The sequence below is a fragment of the Pleurodeles waltl genome, chromosome 11 (genome assembly GCF_031143425.1).
Source record: "Pleurodeles waltl isolate 20211129_DDA chromosome 11, aPleWal1.hap1.20221129, whole genome shotgun sequence".
Lineage (NCBI taxonomy): Eukaryota > Metazoa > Chordata > Amphibia > Caudata > Salamandridae > Pleurodeles > Pleurodeles waltl.
The window spans coordinates 662284879-662299808 of NC_090450.1; positions in this window are offsets into that span (position 1 = coordinate 662284879).

Below are 14930 nucleotides of genomic sequence, written 5' to 3' on the forward strand. Positions count from 1 at the left end.
ACCCTAGTAAACATAAAATGATGTACCATACTTCTACAATTCTAATCTACGGGCCCCAAAGAAAAAAACTATATATATATTATATATATATGTATATTTTTTACATAACATTCATCCCTCATTATTTTCTACATCTAATTATAATATATTTCATGCAAATTTATGTGGATATCAGCCAATGTGAACAAAAAGTTCCTCATCCTTATTAAGGCCCCAAGGATGGCGACTATTAAGGCGAATGATGTATTCGGATTCTAGTTTCCTGAGTCTTTTTTCTCAGTCCCCACCTCGCGGTGTGGGAAGTACCCTGTCTATTCCAAAAAATGGCATCCTATCGCTCAAACCTGCATGAGTTACATTGCAGTGGCGGGCTACAGGGTAGGCAGGATCATTATTCTTGACAGCCCGCCAATGTTCTAAAATCATTTTTTTTAAGGGAAAAATGGTACTTCCTACATATTGTAATCCACATGGGCACAGAATAACATAAATTGAAATCCGAATTACAACTAAGGAATTTTGTGATTCTCTCTGTTTTTCCGGTTGGTAACAAATAATCCTTGCGATTTATGCTGTTTTTACAGGCCTTACATTTAGTGCATCTATAGAAACCTTGTTGTTTTTCCAGGAAAGTCTCCCTATTTTGCTTGGAGTAGCTATGTACTAACATGTCCCGCAGGCAACCACTTCTTCTGTATGTCACACTAGGCTGGGGGCTTACTAACTGGCCAACCACCTTGTCAGCTCTGATTAGATGCCAATATGTGTTCAGAATTTTTCTTACTGCGTGGGATTCTACATTGAATGTTGTTATAAAACGTAGAGTATTAGTGTTATCTCCCCTATCTCTCGGATGGAGGAGACTATCGCGCTGGGACATTGCTACTTGCTGGCATGCCTTGGATAAAACCCTTTTAGGATAGCCCCGCAATCTGAATCTGTAAATCATCTTCTCTTGTTCATTCATGAAACCCTGAGCTGTACTACAGTTCCTTTTAGCTCTGAGAAGTTCTCCATAAGGTATACTCCATTTTAAGTTTGGCGGGTGATGCCTTGATGCATGTTAAATGCTGTTACCAGATGTACTTTTTCTATACAACTTTGTCTGGAGAGTACCATCCTCCACCCGAACTTCTACATGAAGAAAATCAATACTTTGTTTATCTATCTTGTGTGTAAATTTCAGATTCAAATTGTTTGAGGGTAACCAGTTCACAAAATGATGCAATAATGGTTCGGGACCATCCCAAATTAGAAAAATATCATCTATATATCTGGTCCAAAAAACAATATGCTCAGACCATTTTTCATTCTCATTAACCCAGACATGCTGAGTCTCCCACCATCCCATCCCAAACGATTTGAATTATAATGACTTTGGCTGTTGACAAAGACCGTTATGGTCGAAATGCGTCCAGGCTTGATAAGCCTTGTAGAATGGCTTTGTAAATTAATCTCGTCATTATCCAGCAATTGTTGGGAGTGCCGTTTTTCTACAATTCAAATTGAGATATTTAAATATGGGTCCTGCGCCCATAATGGTGCACCAGCTCCGTAAGGCCAGCGTTAGAAGAACAGCAGGAGCAGTTGAAATATATATATATATATATGTATATATATATATATATATTAATATCATGGCATTATATCATACATTTTTTGATTATATTAAAGTATGTTGATCTCTATATGACTTTTGTATGATTTGAGGTTTGATTTCCTGTATTGATGCTTTATATTATGTAATAAAATAGTGATGAAATATGTTAAAGATCTCATGAACCATGGTATGTTGAAGTAATAAAATTATAGTATCCATTCAGCCCTAGATGGGAAACACAGTAAAAAGAGAGTTTTGACATATGCTATAATGTGAGTATATTTATGTTTTGATGTTTTGTATATGTATATCTGTATAGTGGAATTCCACAGTAGCTCTAAGTATTCTCTTTTTCAGCCCAAATTATAAAGAAATGCCATCAGAACTAAACTGTAATAAATTATTACATTTGAGTGCTAACATCACAAGGCCTGCTGTCAGAGCCAGCAGCTGAGTGGAAAGGCATGTCAGGTCACAGAGCATAAAACACAACTTTTCCTTCTTCTGCTGTGTTTATAGAACTGTACATTGACAAGACAACATGTTTACATTTTGCACTACTAAGGTTGCTATAGAAAAATTAGATTTTTTCTGCATGTTTCAACAAATTCCGAGCTACTGGCACCTTTTAAAAAACAAATGCTTGCATTAAGCAAATTCTATCTTTTTCAAACAACTATCCAAAAGCTTTTTTGATGTGTTTATGTTTGTACTAAATATTTTATTTTTATTTGTCATGTTTGCAAACATGCTCCTTCTTTCTTAAGAGTTACAGACCAAGGATTTAAATGGTTTGAGGGAACGATGATGATGTGATCATATAGTATAAGAAATAAAATATTCCATGCTATTCATGATAAAGATATTGCAATGTTTTTATATTGTAATGCAGGGGGGCTACTTTAGCCCATATATTATGCTTTTATGATATGAAATTCGGATCGTAATTTGCAGGACGTGAGATATAAATAAAAAATACATGCTGTAGAGCAGTGTACATCAGGTTTAACAGGAGGGTGCCCATCAATTTGTTCCACAGTTTGTTGTCCCTTTGCCATTTGTTCATGTGTGCTTAAGGGATATTTGGGTTCAAGGCAAATCCCTCCCTTATTCAGAGTGATATCTGTTCTTACTTCTTCAAGTCATGTGGATATTTCATACACACATAGTCAAGGTCACAGAAACCATTTACATATAGGAACTAGCAAGAAGGCAGGCATTTCACCAGTATGGTTTATGACAAAATGAAGCAATTAAATTGGAGAGAAAAGCAAGAAGTTGGGCATTACGGAGTGAGCTGTCCACACTCTCGTCGTGAGTTGGCATAGTGCTATTTGTTGAAGGTTGTGACTGTGTCAAGGGATAATGATTTTTCTGGTTAATCTAAAATAGTGGCTATAATTGTACACGTTTATGTGCTTTAAATGTTGATGCTGTGTATACTACAGTTACTGCTTTCAAACAGTCCTCACTGTCTCTATTATCCTAAACTGGCAGCAAAAATGTGCAGTGTTCTGAGTGAATTTACCAACTATATGTGCATGCTGCTGGCCTCTAAAAACATAAGTTGATAAGGGAGTAGGCATCAATGCCATGCTTATGGCTGAGAGCAGGAAAGATAAGGATGGTGTATGTTCGCGCTAACTTTGTACAAACTTGAATGTCCACTATGTGCACTGGGTTGGACCTTTGAGGCTAAAATCATAAATTCAGCACTATATCAATGACAATGAAACACAATTTGCCCCACAAGAACAAAATAGAAGGGTAATGTTGCAAAGAATTAAGATTAATTAAGAAATTGATAAAGTTAGAATCTCCAATTGAATCAGTGTAGGATAAATCAGTAGTCACCTGAATACAGCACCAACATTTTTTAGCATAATCCAGGCAATGAAATTTTGCAAATGCAAGTACATGTTATCAAAAATAGTGTATCAAAATTGATGTGAAATTCTATTCCCATAAAGTCACACTCCCTAATGCTAAGCTAAGGTTGTGGGTATTTCGGATAATATTCCATCAAAAGTAGAACCAAATGTAGTTTCCAAATGAGAAAAGGAGAAATTTACTTTCTCTAGAAAGTAAATGTTGGAGCAGAAATATGAGTATCACCAGGTCGAGAGAGAGAGGGGGGATGTCTGCCTGCAAATGTTGACAGGAGCGAGGCTTTCTAACTAAACCAAAGCATAAAATGTAATCAGAAAATTCAAGAGAAGATACATCTCCCACTGTTCCAACCGTAATAAGGATCAATCATAAATCTGTGTTTCTGAAGTTGTTTATGTCAGCATCCATCTCAAGAATAACATAATGCCAGATTCTTCCATCATTGCAGCCTTCACAATATCTCATAAAGGAGTATCCACTCCCTCTGTCTCCCATCCTGCGCAGGTGCTGGGAATTGTCATCTGGCCGGTTAATTGAAACAAACATGAACTTAACACAACAAACTATTAGAAAAAAATGTAATGAGAACATGGTGACAAAAAGGAAGTTATGCGCATGAAGCAAAAATACAATGCTTATGTTAAAATGGAGTCAGGCACATAGACCTACTCAGGTCAAAGTTAAGACAAACATATCACAATTATTGCTAAATTAAAAATGTACAATTCACTTGTTTCACTAAAACTAAGTGTATAATAACATGGGCACACATATAAGTACTGGTTAAGCATTTTGTAAGTTATCATATAATAAAGCACACATAAATGATGATAACTTTGCATCACCGTGGTAAAAGGAGCCTGGCAGCAGCAAAACAATAGAGCCAGCAAGACTGTGGGAAAACAGAGAAGAGATTGGCTATGTATACTTTTTCAGAGGGAAACATCACTTCCAACGCAGTAAATGCAACAAGACGCATTTGCTTCAATGCCGTCACCACGCTTTCCGGAACAACGACTCTCTTTTTCTCTGCCTTAACCACGCACATGAGTGATTAAGGCAGAGGAAAAGGGTGTCAGCATCGGGAGAGGATGCGGTCAGGTAAGTGGGGCTGGGGGTAGTTTTTTAGGGTAGTTTTGTTTTTAGAGGGTGGGGAGTCAGGTTTATTTTTATTTATGGCGGCTGGGGGTACGGGTCATTTTGGGGCATATTTATACTCCGTTTGCGCCGAATGTGCGTCAAATATTTTTACGCACATTTAGCGCAAACGTTGCCCCATATTTATACCCTGACGCCCGAGCCGGAGCACAAGGAAAATGGCGCTATGTGCGCCAGTTTTTGGAAGCGGCACCCCGCCCTGCGTTAATGACATGCAGGGTAGGCGTTCCCGTCCAAAAACCGACGCACACAGCGGTGCGTCGTATTTATGCTTCCGGGCAAAAATCACTCCCGCGCGGCAGGCGGCGAAAAAAAATGGCGCAAAGCACGAATATCGTGAAATTTTAACGGCTGGGTCAGGGCAGGCGTTAAAATGGGGCAACACACCTGTACTTAATCAGAACACACAGAACAAACAACAGAGCAGCAACATGGAGACATGGAGGCGCTTTTTCTTCAGCGTGCACGGAGACGCAGAGCCCTGCAGCAACAACAGCAGCCACTACAACAACAGCAGGGACCCCAAAGACAGCGCAGAAGGCAGGAGAGGATATTCCGCCCAAGAACAACCCTGCATGGCCTCAGGGAACGAGACATCATCCAGAGGTACCGGTTGAACTGGCAGGCCATTCAGCAGCTGCTGACAAATATTGAACCGCAGTTGGCCCCCATTTTAGTGACTCCACGCACTATCCCAACAGAAACAAAGCTGCTTGCCGTACTTCACATGCTGGCAAGTGGCTCGTTTCAGACAACTGGTGCCCTGGTTGGTGGAATATCACAACCATCTTTCTCCGCATTCCTGCCTAAAGTACTGGATGCCATCATTCGCCTGACACCCCGCCACATCTGCTTCCCTAACACACTGCAGAAGCAGCAGGAAACAAAACAGGGGTTCTACGCCATCAGTGGCTTTCCGCACGTCCTTGGTGTAATCGACTGCACACACGTACGCCTTGTGCCACCTGCTGCGAGTGAACACCTCTACCGCAACAGGAAGCACACACATTCAATCAACGTGCAGGCCATAGTCGATCACCAAGGACTGATCAGCAACATTGTGGCTAAATATCCTGGGAGTGTACATGACGCATTCATCTTCCGTCACTCCACCATCAACCAACACTTCCAGGATGGACGGTATGGCAATGGACTACTTGTTGGTAAGGACAAAAAACAAACTCATATACACACTGCTCAGAAACCCTCTAGGATAAACAACACATACACCACAATAGCAACACCTAGACAGGAACACACTGAGGTACTCACATCACTAGCCATGTTTCTGAAGTCACCATTGAACCTCTCACACATTTGAATTTACTCTACAGCTTAGTGTGAAGACATTAATGACTGTGGTTGCCTAAATGTCACCTTGCAAATTGGAAGGCTCACAATAACCTGTACACTAATACAATGCATAAGTTTAAAGGTATGGGATGGCCTGGGTATGTTCATATGAACGTTTCAAATACACTGTCATGTTTCAACTCTGCATGGGACTATCATCACACCCCCAGTGAGGACACATGACACCTGTATCATAAGTCACAATGCAAGGGATGGCACACTGTACTGGAGAAACCAATACATCCTGCTGACAAACAGTTAGCCAACAAACACTTGCTCAGCAAAGGAAAAAAAAAATGCCAAAGTTTTCACCAACAACCATAGGTTGTCACATTAGCACACAAAATAGTCACAGACAACACAACACAACTACTGCCATCAAAGATACGTACAACAGTGCCTCCTACATCTAATTGATACCATTCTGTGTTTCTCTTTCAGCTGATCAGGGGTATGGCATCCAGCCTTGGATAATGACACCATATGGGAACCCAAATACTGCTGCTGAGCGGGCATACAATGACGCCCACAAGAGGACACGCAGCATTGTGGAGCGGACCTTTGGGATCCTAAAGTCAAGGTTCCGCTGCCTTGACATAACTGGCGGTAGCCTACTCTATTCCCCAGAGATGGTCTGTAAGATCATACTCACTTGTGCCATATTACACAATATTTGTGTAAAAAGGAATATTCCCCTACTTGACCTGGACCCAGACATGCCTGAGGATGACGAAGAGCAGAATGCTGGCCTGCAACAGGAGGGGGAACAACCTAACACGGCAGCAGGAGTGCGTAGGCACCAACAGCTAGTCAATCATTTTTTTCCTTAATTTATTATAATAACTTGTATTCCACAATTGTAAATAAACACAGATAACCAACACCACATCATGCTTTGGCCTATGCATTTCTGACCACCTTTAGTTTGAAATTGCTGAAGAAGAATGTCGTCTCATTGAGCAAGAATGCTATTACATTCATCACACCAAAAAAAAAAATCACAAATGTATGCACAGAGGGTAGGATGTGACATGATACATTACCATACACAGAGCCCAACAGGAGTACAAATGTGGCAATTACACATGCCGGTTCCAAACAACTGAAACAGTCTCTCATCCAGCCCAAAATTTGAGATCATTTGAAAGTCACATCACACATGTTCAGAGACAGGGTGGGACCATCCATGTGTACGTGACCATGTCATCAATGGCTTCTCTCAAGTGTGTGATATGAGCAATACACAATTGGAACAACATCAGCTGCCACTAACTCAGGAGGAGACCTTGAAGTCACAGTGACAACATACACCCAGACAGGTGATAGTGGATCCACATTCCAACACACATGTACACATATGTCAGACAATCAACCTAATATTTGAAAGTAGACCATCACAGTTGTGTCCCAGTTTGAACCTAGCAGGAAGAATGTAACATGCCACTAAACCAGTTTATGCAGAAAGGGACACAGACAACAACAAAATAATTCTCATTATCACATCGGGAACGGTGCGAGTCTTGCAAACATAGTCATTGGAAAATGGTATGCAAGTTAGCTCCAATTCATCATTACTGCAAACGTCAAATGGGCTAATGAGATGAATGAATGGTCAACAGTCATTCATACCATATGGCCTTACATTAGCCTGCTGCTGCAGGTTTGCTATTATATAATAAATATACTCCATGGATACAGTAGCTATTCTGGATGGTCAAATCCTAGGGTGCTGGGGGCCTAAGTCCACCTCTACCGCCCCCAAAACATACAAGAATCTTGTACTTGTGAACTAAACACATGCATAAGGCACATGTGTGGGCTACCTGTCATAAGTCCAACACAAATCTGAAACACAAAATCATAATGGGACATGGTTAGCCCCATAAAAACTGTAAGTGACTCTTCCACTCCCTGTTAGGACTACAGATAAAAGCATCACCATCATAATTGTGGACACATTTTAGAGAAGGAATACATCATGGTATCCCATCCATCATTTCAAAATAGCCATCTGAAATTAACCCAAATATGTTGACAAATATGGTCAATACATTAGTTAACGTATCCAAAACATTACAGTGTGAATGCCTACTATACATACAACAACGGACATGTGTCATATACAACCACAAATGTGTATCACATAGCACCGTTTGACCATGAAAAATCACCTTTCCAAAGATAAAAACATGAAGACATAAGGAAAAATTTGCTCCAAATCCTACGCATACAGCATGGGCGTCATAATTTGTTCACGTACATGAGTGCACAGAATGCAGAGTCAAATAGAAATGTATCCAAAAGTGTCACATATTTAGCCATCAAAGTCTAATTAACATCATACATCTTTTTTGACTCAGCATCATGTGCACTACTGTACGTGGAAAAAAATGACGCCCATGATGTATGCGTGGTAAAATTGACGCTACATGAACAAAATGTTGGTCATCTCATGTACATTAAAAATTATTAATATTCATATCATATTTTTCGACTCAGCATCATGTGCACTACTGTACGTGGAAAAAAATGACGCCCATGATGTCTGCGTGGTAAAATTGACGCTACATGGACAAACGGTTGGTCATCTGATGTACATTAAAAATTATTAATATTCATATCATATTTTTTGACTCAGCATCATGTGCACTACTGTACGTGGAAAAAAATGACGCCCATGATGTATGCGTGGTAAAATTGACGCTACATGGACAATATGTTGGTCATCTCATGTACATTAAAAATTATTAATAATCATATCATATTTTTTGACTCGGCATCATGTGCAATGTAATGCGTAAAAAAAAATTACGCACAATTGTGTATGCGTGAAAATATGATGCATAACGGGAAAATAAAAATGGCGGCCATTTTATGCAGGAAGTGATGTAATAGGATATCCTGTTCACCAAATCTGTACTGGGAGTTAACTTTCACTTTCACTTTGCAGTCTCAGATTTATCTAGACTGTGTGGTTGTGTGAAAGGTGTTGTCCTGTGTTTTACTGCTTTAGTGTCCTGTGTCCCTTGTATTTTGTCTTTTTGTCAATCTATTCTTGTTGTATAACATTGTCTCAGTCTGTTTAGTCTTGTTTAGTCTATTCCTGTGATTGTTTGTATTGTCTGTGGGAGTCTGTTGTGGGTAGCATAGTTTGGGGGGTTAGTTGGGCTATTTTTCTACTTTTTCATTTTCTTTCACACCTCTACCTTTCCCCATTTCCCACTTTTACTTTCATTTTTAATTTTTCCATTTTTAGAGCTGTCAATATGTCAGGTAGGCCTCACCTGTCCAGGATGGGTGAAGATGAATTGGGGGGATTTATATGGCTAGTTAGCCATTTCCTCCCACTGATGCTGGAGGCTGGGGGCCGTGTGATACAGGGGTATCACACGGAGGCTAGGAAAATGGTGGGAGAAGGTGCGCCATCACCTGGTCCGGGTCTACGGGAGCATGCGAAATGTCCATCAACTGAAGCACCGCTGGGCAGATCTGATCACCAGGGAACAGGACCTGCTGGACCACCTGGGACTCCGGATTGGTGGCCATGTTGGTGAGTACAAATCAATTACATGGGAATAATAGAAATCTGTGTGGGAACATGTGATGATTGTTAGCCAATCTGCTAAATAAGTAGCTGACTGTGTGTAATGCTAGGGAAACCTAGGCCCATGGTTATACACATATATCCCCATTTTTGCAACACATTTTCACGCAATAACAGCAGAAAATTGCAACATCTATCTGTATTTTGCTAAGTAGCCCCCTCTCTGCGTCACAAAATGAAGCAAATGATGCGCTACAAAGGTATACATATGTGTCCTAATGTGTATTTGTTGCAGAATGTGTATGAAGACCAATGATACCAGTCCGATGGCTCATTTTTGCAACACATACCAGATGCCTGTAGCTGTATGTGATGTAGTGTTGCATTTGTGTCTGAAAAGCAACACGTGAACGGCTCTATTTGTACTCTACTGGTCATAATGGCCAGTGAGTAATTCATGTAGAAACAACATACCTACATATGTAGACGCCATAGCTAGACAGAAAATTAGAAACACATGATGATGCTATACATGTGTGTTGCCTTCACGTCACATGAAGTTAGTTATGTTGTCCACACATATGTCACATGTGTGTGTGGTTGCTGTGTGTTGAACATGTCCACCTAGCCTGTTTGATTGTGAGTGGTAATGCAGTCCTCATGGAACCAGTTTTGGAATGTCTCACTGGGATGCACATGCTGAGATGTATGGATAACATTATTGTTGGGGCATACTAATGGAGGAATAACTTGGACGACACATGACTGTCCTGGCCACTGCATGTGTGTAGTAGGGTGTGTCACTGTAGCAGGAGACTCATCCAATGATAATGTTGAATACAAAGTCATCCATGCAGTATGAGCATGTGTGAAAGTCTATCATTACCATGTCATATTCACACAGTGTCATTGTAACTGAAATTATTTGTCAGTTCACCCAGTCTGAGTATATTCTTCCTTTCATGCTTTACAGGTGGACCAGCCCCGTACACCGTGGGAGAGGTGGCACATTTTGACGACCCCGATACCTACAGTGAGTGTCGCCTGAGTGCTATTTTCATTGTTTGGTAATGAAGCATGATGGATTACTGTGTGTTCAAGAGAATTCATGATTTGATGCGCTCGCCGTTCATTGGCATTGTTGTTTTAGTGTGATATCAAATAGGACTTATGTTTCTGTAAAGCAATACCTAGCCATCTCTCAGATTGAGGGGCTGTAGGTCATTCAAGTTGGGCGGCAATGGGGAATGGTATGACTCATTTGGAATACACTGGTCAATGTTAGACTTGGTCAGGGACTTGCCATGAACTGAGTCTGCATATCAGACTGACAGTTTCCCAGATAGCTTAGGCACATGGCTTTGATGACAAGTGCTTCTTCCTAGTTGAGGATGGACTGTGTACACTGTAGGTCGGATCTTCCGGGGGCATGTACTTCCACAAGGTGAACTAGAAGTGTGTGTGACTTGAGTGCAATGGCCTAGGTGTTCTGTCGAATCATGAGAATGGGTGTTCTACCTCCTCTGTGTGTGTTATAAAACATGCCTCACTGATAGTATGTCATGTTGGCCTAAGTCATATCATTTTTGACATGTGTGGACTTGGGATGTGACAATGTTTGGCTGACTACAACGTGTTGCTAGCCCTTCATAGGTGTTGTGTGTGAAGGCACATACTTGTTGAACTTTCTATACACTCCTGGGTGTGCATTGAACATGGGATTGTTGGTTGTTCTTCCCACACCACCCACAAAGACTGGGATGTTACTGTGAAACAGGGTACCTAGGACTGTAGCAACCAGTATGTTACACGTACTTGACACCTTTTGTGACTTGAGTGAGTACCTAGGGCCAGATGTAGCAAAATGTCTACACGTTGCAAATGGCATAAATTTATGTTTGTTAGTTGCAAACGTCTGTTTCCTATTCTGAAATGTATTTTGTGGTCATGAACATATTAGCAAAATGCTTTTCAAAATGCAAAATATCACGGGGTTTTCCAGACCTACTTGCAACTCACAGTGGTAGGCAATCCCATTAGCAACCGAGTACGTGGTTGTAAAGTGAGTCGCAGTTATCATCCACTTGAAGTGGATGATAACCCACTTGCTAACTGGAAGGGGTCCCCATTGTAACCCTTCACCTTTGTGAGTGGACCGTAATGATCCTGTACAAAACAGCCAGTGGTCTAAGGGACCACTTATTACCGGAAATAATCCAAGATTGAAGTTGTTGAGTTTGTTTACTAATTGCAGCTCATTTTCCTTTCAGGTAAACTGCCTACACTTGGGGAAAACATAACCTGCTTTATTTAAAAGCAGTCACGTCCATGGAGGTCTGCTTTTCACAGCAGGCCTCCATCCTCGTGAGTGCCCATATTCGCTAAGGTGGCGCAACTTGGAACTCACATCATTGATGTTCATGAGGTGGGTCTTAGCGACCCCATAGCGACTCGCAGACGGTGTCAGAGACACCGTTCTGCATTGCAAATTGCTAGTTGCATTTTCCAAATTCCTACATATGGCCCCTAGTGTTGACATTTGATTCTGGCCCATGGGTTCAATCGTGGCACACAACTAATTCCAAATGCCATTGAGTGAGGAGTGTGATTGTTATCACATAGAATGACATATGTAGTGAAGTCAGTATGCGGAAGAGGTGCTGCCATGATGTCAAATGCCTTAGGTATGATTTGGATGAGTAGTTTAGGGTGATGTCATCCATCATGTAGAGACATGGATATGCTAGGTGTGATATGCCCTTATGTATGCATGTTTCACATGTACTTCCTCTGAGCCTTTCCGTGAACTATGTTGTAACAATTGCTGCAACCAATTCATTTATAGTAATGGACAAATGACCCATTGTGGTATTCCACCCACTGCAAATCCAAAGCTAAATAATTGCCTTTTCTCTTCACAGCTGCAAACCTGAGTGCCGCAGATCGCAACCATTTTGAGCGCAGTGCAATGAGATACAGGCACATCCTGCAGGTGCAGTGTGGGTATCGGAGGATGGCCCGCAAGTACCATTCAGATCGGGCCTCCGGGGCGTGGTGGGCCACACCACAGGCTCCCCCAACAGTGCCACCAACAACCACTGACACTACATCCACCAGGTCTGCCAAAGTGGACCCAGCAACGGACCAAGCATCTTCCTCCAGACCTGGACCCAGCCGTGTGGTGGTAGCAGGACTGTCCCTTGGCCACACAACTCCTGCCACAACATCCACCTCCACCGGCACGCAAACCAGCACTGACCCTCCTGTCGACCCAGCTGCCTTCCAGGCATTGTCCCGAAAATTGGACAAGTTGATGAGAAAGGTGGACAACCTGAGGGAGGACATGAATGAGGTTAAAAAGAAGGTGCGCTCCATCAGGCGCACACTACGGAGGGCAAATCTGTAGTACTTTTGCCCTCCTGAACTTTTACCCCTCCCCTCTCACCTCTTTCCTATTTTATACTGTTAGTTGGGTTTTGGGGGTTAGTTATAGGATAAGTATAGGTAATTAGCTTAGTTAGTGTTAGGGAAGAGGGTGGGGGGTCCTTATTCTTTCTATCTTATATATTTGTGTGGGTGGGTGGGTGGGGGGCAATGTTGGGTTTCCTGTTTAAAAAAATAAAAAAGCAAAAAAAATAAAAAAATGATTATCAAAAATATTACCAAAAAAATATATGTTTGTTTAGGATAGTATAGTATGTGTGTAGGTTAGTAAGTGTTGTCCTGCATGTGTCTTATCTCATCATGGTGGGTGGGGGGTTGATGTTTAGATCGTTTCGTTACATGTGTAGAGTAAGTTTAGCTTAGGTTAGTTAGGGACAGTTGTGGGTTAGTAGTAGTCAGGTTAGATTAGTGTAGGTTTACCTTTCCCTTAGTTGCCTCTTTTATTACTTCTTTGAAATAAAAATTTAGTTAACCCTTTACATGATGCGTTAGGTGCTACATTATCATGGCCTTGACATCAGTGTAGCAGAATGTTTTTGTATGACATTTGTGTCCTATGCTCGCTATCCCCAGGCTATTGAGGTTTAACATGCCAGCTACCCGTGTGCTAACTTGGTAAGTATCCACCATGTGGGAGACCCACCATTGGTAGTGTGCATTGATCATCAAGGTTTTGGGTTGGCATGTATCCTACTTCACAAAGAGTGCTTCAAGACTTGTTATTGTAGGTAAATTGATAGGTCGGACAGCAGTGTGAAGTTCAGGGAGATCTTTGTAGATGAGGATTTGGTCGCACTCTTGTCTTGTTGCTGTCATTGCTGACCTACATCATGTGTGTACTGATTCAGCATGACTTTCCTTCATGGAAGTATACTCCGTAAGGGTGATTGATGCAGTGTAATTTGTTTATGATTCCTTACATTTTACAGCATTATTTCTAATGTTAGTATTGCATGGTGCCTACATTTCTCAGCCACCATTAGTTGTCTAGAATAGCCATAGATGGTGCATCATTCTGTCCAACACAGCATGATTGTGTGTGCTTAGTCCCTTCATCAGTTATTTTCCTCAGTATAGTAAGGCTATGATGCAATCCTGGCCACTGCACAGATGTTTCTGTATACATGAAATCAGGACAGTAGTATAGAGAATATACATGGTTGCCACACAGCCACTTTGGAGTTATGTACTGCACAGTTGAAGTGTGAAATAACACAGAGACACAATAGGTGTGCAAGTGATATTTATTTTTAGGTGCTGTAGTGCAAAATGTCCATTCACCATGTTTGCTGAGTCCGTTCTGGTGCATAATTACATGGTGATCCTACAGAAGGGGTGTGGATGATGCTCCTGACATGCTGGGGTGATGTCACAGACAGTGCAGAGGAACAGGAATTGCCAAATAGTAGGAGAGAGACATTCACTGGCAATGGGGACAAGTCATACAGTGGATTGCCAAACAGTCAATGAGTGTAGTTGTAGTGAAACTGGCATTTGTCAAAACGTAGGACGTTGGTCAGAGTAGGCCATGGTGCAGGGACTAGGGCTTCCGGGTACTCTTGCGTGTGAATGTTATCTGTTCCATGTCTTCTTCTTCTGATGTGTGTATTGCCTGGTGTGTCCTTGTTGTTGTTGGTTGTGAAGGGGCAACACACACCTCAGTGTTAGAAGACATGGAGGCAGACATCCCGGGGGCTGCTCCCTGTCGAGTAATAAAGGGCAGTACTGCAGCAAGGAGGGCCTGCTGGTTTTTCAGAATGGCAGCCACATCACGATGGTAGGCAGCCAGGTCGGCCCTGAGGGGTTCTATGTTGCATTCATGCACACGTTGACTGGCTTGGAGTTGGAGTTGTTGTGTCAACTGGATGACAGCTGTGCAGATTTCCTTCTGTGTTTTTAAAAGTTCCTCCAAGAGTGATGTTCGGGCTTGCATTGCAGCTG